The sequence below is a fragment of the Nicotiana attenuata genome, unplaced genomic scaffold, assembly GCF_001879085.1.
Source record: "Nicotiana attenuata strain UT unplaced genomic scaffold, NIATTr2, whole genome shotgun sequence".
NCBI classification, from domain to species: Eukaryota; Viridiplantae; Streptophyta; class Magnoliopsida; order Solanales; family Solanaceae; genus Nicotiana; species Nicotiana attenuata.
The window spans coordinates 788,223-796,307 of NW_017670313.1; positions in this window are offsets into that span (position 1 = coordinate 788,223).

The window sequence follows — 8,085 nt, forward strand, 5'->3', positions numbered from 1 at the left end:
ATTACTTTGAATCTACTTCGAAAAGAACCGGTTAAACAGGCTACCCTCGGCATAGGCAAAAGAGCTTCGACCATGTCAGCTCCAAATCACACGCTTCGAGCTACACAGCCTCCGAGCCAAACCTCCGGAGGTGGTCGATCATTGCCACAAAATGACTCATAATCGAGGTTCTTCTCGAACCGTCGAAGAGTCAGGAAAAAATTATCTCAAGAAAGTCCTTAACGAGGGGAAAATAAAGCCAAGAAAAGGTTGCTTCGACACAAGGTGTAAGAGCCATAATCACCAGCCCGCATAAAAGATCGCTTCGATCAAAGGCGTAAGAGATATTGTCGCAAGCCTAATGAGCCTCAGGGCCACACACATAAAAGATATCTTCAATCAAAGGCATAAGAGCCATTGTCGCCAGCCCGTGCAAACATAAAAACTTGAGGGTCAAATAAGTTCGAGTCGACACCCGACTCGGAGACTAAGCCCAAAACAGTTTAGCAAAAGCATAAGAGCTCAAACGCCAGCTTATACTAAAGGTCACATCGACCAAGCGCGTAAGAGCCTACGTGCCAGCCTAATGAGCCCCAGGGCCATATCATGAATCTAAGGATTCCCACCAACTCTGAGACCAGTCTACCTGGCCAAATTCGAGATAGAAAGGGGTACAGAAGAAGTAAAGCCACAAGGTTTTCTTTTATACACAGATGCGAAAAAACACAATCTCCATCTACAAACATGCTTTGAAATTGATATATACAAAATAGAAAAATCTACGCCCTCCCCCTGGGAGCTAGGGCATGTCGGCCTCATCTTCGCTTTCCTTGGTGTCGGACAAAAGTAACCGAGCATCACGCATGTTCGCCCTTGCTCGCGCCAGCTCTTCCGAGAGAACAAAACCCCTAGTGTGAATCTCCTCGAGAGTCTTCCTTCGAGACTTGCAATGAGCATATTCTTTGATCCTCTCTTCCTAATCGAGGATCCTTCTCAACTCAGCTTGAGCATCGATAGCGTCCTTTAAATAGATCGCCATCTCCTGATCAACCTTAGTTTAGCTCAGTACAGCTCCAGCCCGAGCATCAACTATGTCAACCCTGACCTTCGAAAGCTCGGATTCGAGTTTCATAAACATATTCGTTTGAACTAAAGAATTGTCACGAGCTAAGCGGAGTTGAGCCTCGAAGGCGGGAACTTTAGCCAAGGCACCCTTCTCCTCTAAAGCCTGAACCAACGCTGGAGCTCTTAGCTCCTCATTCACTCTTGGCTCGACCAGCTTCATCCCGAAGACGCTCGAGGGCCTCCATCTTTTTCTGCAACTGGGATGGACGAAGTGTTAGCCTCAGAAGCTAGAAGGCAGAACGCTTACTCACTCAAGATGGAAAACTACCTGCTCTATCAAGTAGCTCTCGTAATTCAAGCTCCGGCTCGCCCCATACCGCAAGTGTGCCAACTCGACTTCCTTTTCCTCGCAAAGGAGCCTAAGAGATCTATCCTCATCCAGAGCTTTTCGGAGCCAGGCTTCATGACGAAGCAGCTCGGACTTAAGCCTGTCGAAGGCCCGCAAAAAAAAAACCCAATAAGGAAAGGAAGCGGGTGATTCAAAAGGCCTATGTCGAAACTAACCATGAAATGAAGCCGTCGGACTTCCTCGAAGGCCGAGCGCACATCTGTTAGTCTAGCTCCCTCAGCCCTAAGAGAATCGACTCCGGTCGAGGCACGGTTGCTCGGAGAAACCACCTTTCCTAAATCAGGAACCACGAGCGCGACAGGCTCATACGATGTTCCCGTCTCGAAGCCCCGGCCCCTTTTTGCCATACTTTGAGCACCATCGCCCTGCGAAGGCATATCCCGCTTACTATTGTCGTTCTTTAGCCTGGAAGCTAGCAACCCTTCCCCCTCTCTGGAGGGGCATGGCCTCGCCTCAGAAGGCTCTCCGATACCCATAATAGCAAGATGAATACGCAAAAAGGGAAAATGTCTCTCCAAATTAATAAAGGGAAAGGAAAAAGTAGTACAACACACACCGTGATGTTTTTCTTCCCATTTGCCCTGAGACGAAGCTCGCCACTTGCGCTCCTCACAAGTCACGTGGTTCGCCAACTCTCAAACCCAACCAGACAGATTAGGAACGTTGCCCGATGCCCATGAAACTGCTACAGAAAAGGAAAAGCACGGTTACGAAAGTAGCCTACACCATGAACAAATTCGAGAAGGCACGGGATGTACCACTTACGTGCATAGTTCCATCCCTCAAGGAATGGAATAAGGTCCATAGGGATAACGTCAGCAGTTCGGACCCAGGCGAATCGACTCATCCATTCCCGATCTCCATCTTCCTCATCGTCAACAACGAAGGGCGTGGTCGACCGACACTGCAAGGTTAGCAGACCTCGATGGTGAAAGTGTTGGTACAACCTAATGATATGACTGAGCGTGAATTCAAGCCCCGCCTCCTCCGCAAAAAATCTCATCATCAGCACTATTCGCCAAAACGACGGGTGGATTTGTGCCAAGGTAACCTGATACTTTAAACAGAAGTCGAGCACAACACTATCAAGGGGACCCAATGTGAAAGGATACGTGTACACATTCAGGAATCCATAAACATGATCCAAGATGCCCTCATCCGGGGAAAGTGTCTGTAACACTACTTTCTACCCCCATCCACAATCTTTCCTCACTAACTCCAGATGTTTTTCTCTTATCGAAGAAGTAATCTTCAAGGTAAACTCTCTTTGATCCTGAGTGTCGAGGGCGGAACTCTCCCCTCTCTGCCAGACAGACCTGATGTAGTAGTCATGGCTATGGCGAGTTTGGAGAACTGAAGTAGGAACCTGTGCAAGTACTCTAGTGCTGAGGTAATGAGGGGCTTAATGCCGAAATGGAAGGATATCTATCTAAAATAGTGGGATCTCCAAAGGAGCGAAGCGACCCTATATATGGAAAAAACGGCAGCGACCCGCCTGCCTAAAAGGCCAACGGCATCATCGCTAGCCCCGAGGTGGTACCCGACCTCGGGGATCTCCAGCAAAAAGAAGTTAGGATTTAAGAATCCAACATCATCATCTCCAGTCCCGAGGTGGTACCCAACCTCGAGGACCTCCGCCAAAAGGAAGTTAGGCCCCAGGGAGCCATTGGCATCATAGCCGGTCCCGAGGTGGTACCCGACCTCGAGGATCTCCATCAAAAAAAAGTTAGGCTTTAAGAAGCCAACGGCATCATCTCCAGTCCCGAGGTGGTATCCAACCTCGAGGACCTCCGCCAAAAGGAAGTTAGCCCCCAAGGAGCCATTGGCATCATCGCCAGTCCCGAGGTGGTACCCGACCTCGAGGATCTCCAGTAAAAAGAAGTTAGGCTTTAAGAAGCCAACGGCATGATCTCCAGTCTTGAGGTGGTACCTTACCTCGAGGATATCCGCCAAAAGGAAGTTAGGCCCTAGGGAGCCATTGGCATTGTTTATCGTGAAAATGGTAATAACAATCAAATTTGTTGATGGGACTCTAAAAATACATGATCTATTTTAATGCTAGTTTTTAAGCAGTTGATGCTAGGTGTATGAAGTTTAGAGACATAATGCGAGCTAAAACAGAGTTGTAATAAAACCGATAAGCTAGACGGGCAGGGTCTCGAACTGACCGATAAGGGGCCTCGGGGCCGATTCCTAGGCTCGGGCTCGAGCTATTAGGGGTAATCGGGGAAGGGCTAACAGTAATAATACAGTTAGCGAAGGCTCTTTATGGCCAATGATAAGAAATAAATGAAGAACAAGTATGAAAATATTAAATAAGAGCAATGATATCGAGAGAGTATGATAACGAAAGAGTATGTTAGAGACAAAAGAGAGAGATTTCTTGTATATTTCGTGTAGAATAGTTGGAGCAACAACAGTTGTTTACAAAGTGCCAAAGACCCCCATTATATAGGAGGGGAATCTCAACATAGTACAAGAAGCATTAATTGTAAAGATAGGGAGATGGGACAGCTGGATGTGACATCCTGATTCCGGTTCAGAGTAGGCCGGCTAGGCTTTGTCAGACTTAGCCGTGTGTCTTGGGACCTCCCCGTCTTTACCCTTGCCACGGTCAATCTTGCCTCGAGGCTCGGCGTCAACGTGCCACGAGGGAGGGAACTCGGTCACAGCTTGCGGCTTCGAGGCTTTGAGATAATCTTCTGGAATGCCTTAACGAAGGGAAATTGGACCCTCCGATTTAATCGTATATAGATAGTCTCTGCGTTTCCCAAAACGAAGCGATGGGAAATGATTTTAATGCTCAACTCTTTGGGCTTCTCGTGACGACGTCATACTGATGACGCAACTTGTGACGTAAGCCTTCACGATAATCGGGACATCCCATGGACTTGCCTTTTTGGCATCATTCAATGCACTATCGATTCCCGTTCTATAAAGTGACAGTACCGTCATCGAGTCAGTTTTCCAGAACACATTGATTGCGCCCGACAATTCGTCTTTCAAAGGCATTGATGGCCGTGTTGTCACCTCCTATAAATGGGGGTATTCTGGCACTATCTCTTTATCCAAGCTCCTTTCTCCATTCATCCATCCCTTCCTTCTCACTATCTTCTTCCATTTTTAACCACCATGTTTGGGCTTCACGGCCTCAAGGCTGTATGGCAGCATTTTTATCAGCTGCGTGGTGGCCTTCTGCTTGAGCTTCTCCATGTTGAACGAGATTATACTATCTTGTCGCCGTTGTTGTTGTTGTTACGGCTGCTACTACTGTCATTATTGGCTCGAGATGATGATACATGGAGGCCGACTTCCTCCGACTCAGACAATCATTCGGACTTTACACCGCTGCTCACGAGAGGGATCAGATTATACACCGCTGCTTACCTTCATACCCCAGCCTGGCGCAATACACCCCTTTTGGATTTCTCGGGGTGGGGTAGTATTCTCCACCAACTGTTGTACCTCGCGCCGGGGCAACGTCGCAAGAAGTGGCTTTGCAGTTATAACGCTGGCGAAATCCATACTAGCCAGAATTTTCACCCGGCCACTTCTTCGCTTCTTTTGGCTTATTCTTCGTCACTCTACTCTACTCCATCTTCTCCCTTGGGGATATCAGTATGGAAGATCCAGATAAGGCTCCCGAGGTGACGGCGCTTGGAAGATATTATTTTTGAAGGCGTATGCCCGAGGAGACGATGCCCGAAGGTGCTGCTGCTGGAGATGGACCTTCGAGAGTAGACTAGGCTCTAGGATCTATTTATGGGTGCGTACTCCTTCGCTTTTTTGTTTCTGTGTAAGGACCCTTGTGGTCTTTTGTAATCATATTCAAGGACCCCTCGCGGGCTTTTGTAACCACACGTTTATGAATATAAAGATATTTTCTTGACTCTCATCTTTGATGCTTGCCATAGTCTTTTACATTTATGAAGACTCCGAATGTATGCCTCTACTGACTATTGTCCATATCTGACCTAGGTGCGAGTATTCTTTCTGATCTTCGGTTGATAAATACGGCGCCTCTTGGAGCCCTCTGTTGTTCCTCGGACCGGACTTGAATTGGTCTGAAAGACTCAGGCCATCGAGATCCTTGGGTCATATGAAAATAGTGCCTTAAGCCTCGAAATTTTCGAGAGCGATCTCCGAGTGAGGGTTAACTTTAGGTACCTATGAACTTTCTTTGAAATTAATGTGGATAACCTTTAAGGCGTTGTAGATAGGTCCCAGACGAGGGGTTGCCTAGATTTAGGTTATATCCTGAGGTCGAACCCTTATAGACGGGGCTCGAAGTGCTTAGTCTTCTTGTTGAGGGAAAACTTCAAGATCGGGTACCATCTCGAATCCTGTAATGGTGCTAAAGGCTTCCTGGAGCCTAACTTCCTTTCTTGGAGGAGGTCCTTGAGATCGGGTACCATCTCGAGACCGGAGATAATGCTATTGGCTTCTTAAAGCCGATCTTCTTTTTGATGGAGATCCTCGAGGTCGGGTACCACCCGAGATTGGCGAGGACACCGTGGGCTTCTCAAAGCCTATCTTCTTTTTGATGGAGATCCTCGAGGTCGGTTACCACCTCGGGATTGGCGATGACACTCGTTGGCTTCTTAAAGCCTATATTCTTTTTTATGGAGATCCTCGAGGTTGGGTACCACCTCGGGATTGGCGAGGACACTCGTTGGCTCTTGAAGCCTATCTTCTTTTTGATGGAGGTCCTCGAGGTCGGGTACCACCTCGAGACTGGAGATGATGCCGTCAGCCTCTTAAAGCCTGGCTTGGGTAGGCGGACCGTTGCCGTTTCTTCATATATATAAAGAGTCTCTTCCGCTTCTTGGGAGACGTTATTTTGGATAGATGTCCTTCTGTTTAGGCGTTGAGCCCTTCATTGCCTTAGCACTAAAGTGTTTGGGTAGGTTCGTGCTTCAGTTCTCTAGTCTCGCCATAGCCATGGCTGCTACCTCAGGGTTTGTCCGGCAGGGAGGGGGGAGTTCTGCCCCCAGTGTTCAGGATCGACGAGAGTTTAATTTGAAGACTACTTCTTCGATAAGAGATTAACACCTTGAGTTAGTGAGGGGAGACTACGGATGGGGGAAGAAGATGGCGCTACAGGTGCTTTCCCCTAAAGAGGGCATCTCGGATCCTGTCGATAGATTCCTGAATGTGTACACGTATCATTTCACATTGGGCCCTCTTGATAGGGTTGTGCCCGACTTCTGTTTGAAGTATCGGGTTACCTTGGCGCAGATACACCCATCATTTTGGCAAATAGTGCTGATGATGAGGTTCTTTGTGGAGAAGGCGGGGCTTGAATTCACGCTCAGTCATCTCATTAGGCTGTACCGGCCCTTTCACTATCGAGGTCTGATAACCTTGCGGTGCCGGTCGACCACACCTTTTGTTGTTGACAACGAGGAAGATGGGGATCGGGAATTGATGATTCGATTCGTCGGGGTCTGAACTGCTGACGTTGTCCCCAAGGAATTTATGCCATTCCCCGAGGAATGAAACTATACACGTAAGTGGTGCATCGTGTGCCTTCTTAAATTTTCTTATGGCGAAGGCCAGCTTCGTAATCGTGTTTCCTCTTTTTCTGTAGTGATTTCATGGGCGCCGGGCGCCCATGACGTTCCTGATTTCCCTGGTTGGGTCCGGAAGTTGGCGACCCACTCGACTCGTGATGAGCGTAGGTAGCGAACTGTGTCCCAGGGAGATGGGAAGCGAAGCATCACGGTATATGTGTATACCACCTTTTCCTTGCTCTTTGTCCATTCGGAGAGACATTTTCCCTTTTTGCGTATTAATCTTGCTGTCGTAGGTATCGTAGAGCCTTCAGAGGCGAGTCCGTGCTCCTCTGGAGAGGGGGAGGGGTTGCCACCTACCGGGCTAAAGAATGACAATAATAAGTGGTACACACATTTGCAGGGCGATGACACCCAGAGTCAGGCGAAACGGGGTCGGGGCTTCGATACGGATACATCGTCCGAACCTACCACGGCCAAGGTTTCTATCTCTGGACAGATGGCTTCTCCTAGCGATCGTGCTTCGACGGAGTCGATTCTTCCAAGGCCGAGGGGACTAGATCAACAGATGTGTGCTTAGCCTTAGAGGAAGTTTGTCGACTTCACTTAGCGGTGAGTTTCGACATATGCCTTCTGAATCCCGCATCTTCCCTTCCTTAGCGAGTTTTTGTTTTGCAGGCTTTTGACAAGCTCAAGTCTTAGCTGCTCCTTCATAGATCCCTTAGGCTCCTTTGTGAGGAAAAGGAGGTCGAGCTGGCGCACTTGCGATATGAGGCATACCGGGGATCGAATTACGAGAGCTACTTGATGTAGTAGGTAATTTTCTATCCCAAGCGAGCATGCGCTCCGTCTTTAACTTTTGAGGTTAACTCTTTGTTTATCCTAGTTGCAGAAAAAGATGGAAGCCCTGGAACGTCTTCGGGACGAAGCCGACCAAATCAAGAATGATTGTGGCGAGCTAAGAGCTCGGGCGGAGGTTCAGGCTTCAGAGGAGAAAAAATGCCTTCGCTAAAGTTCCTGCCCTCGAGGTTCAACTCCACTTAGATTGTGATAATGCTTCAGTTCAAGCGGATATGGTCACGAAGCTCGAATCCGAGCTTTCAAAGGTCAGGGATGAGA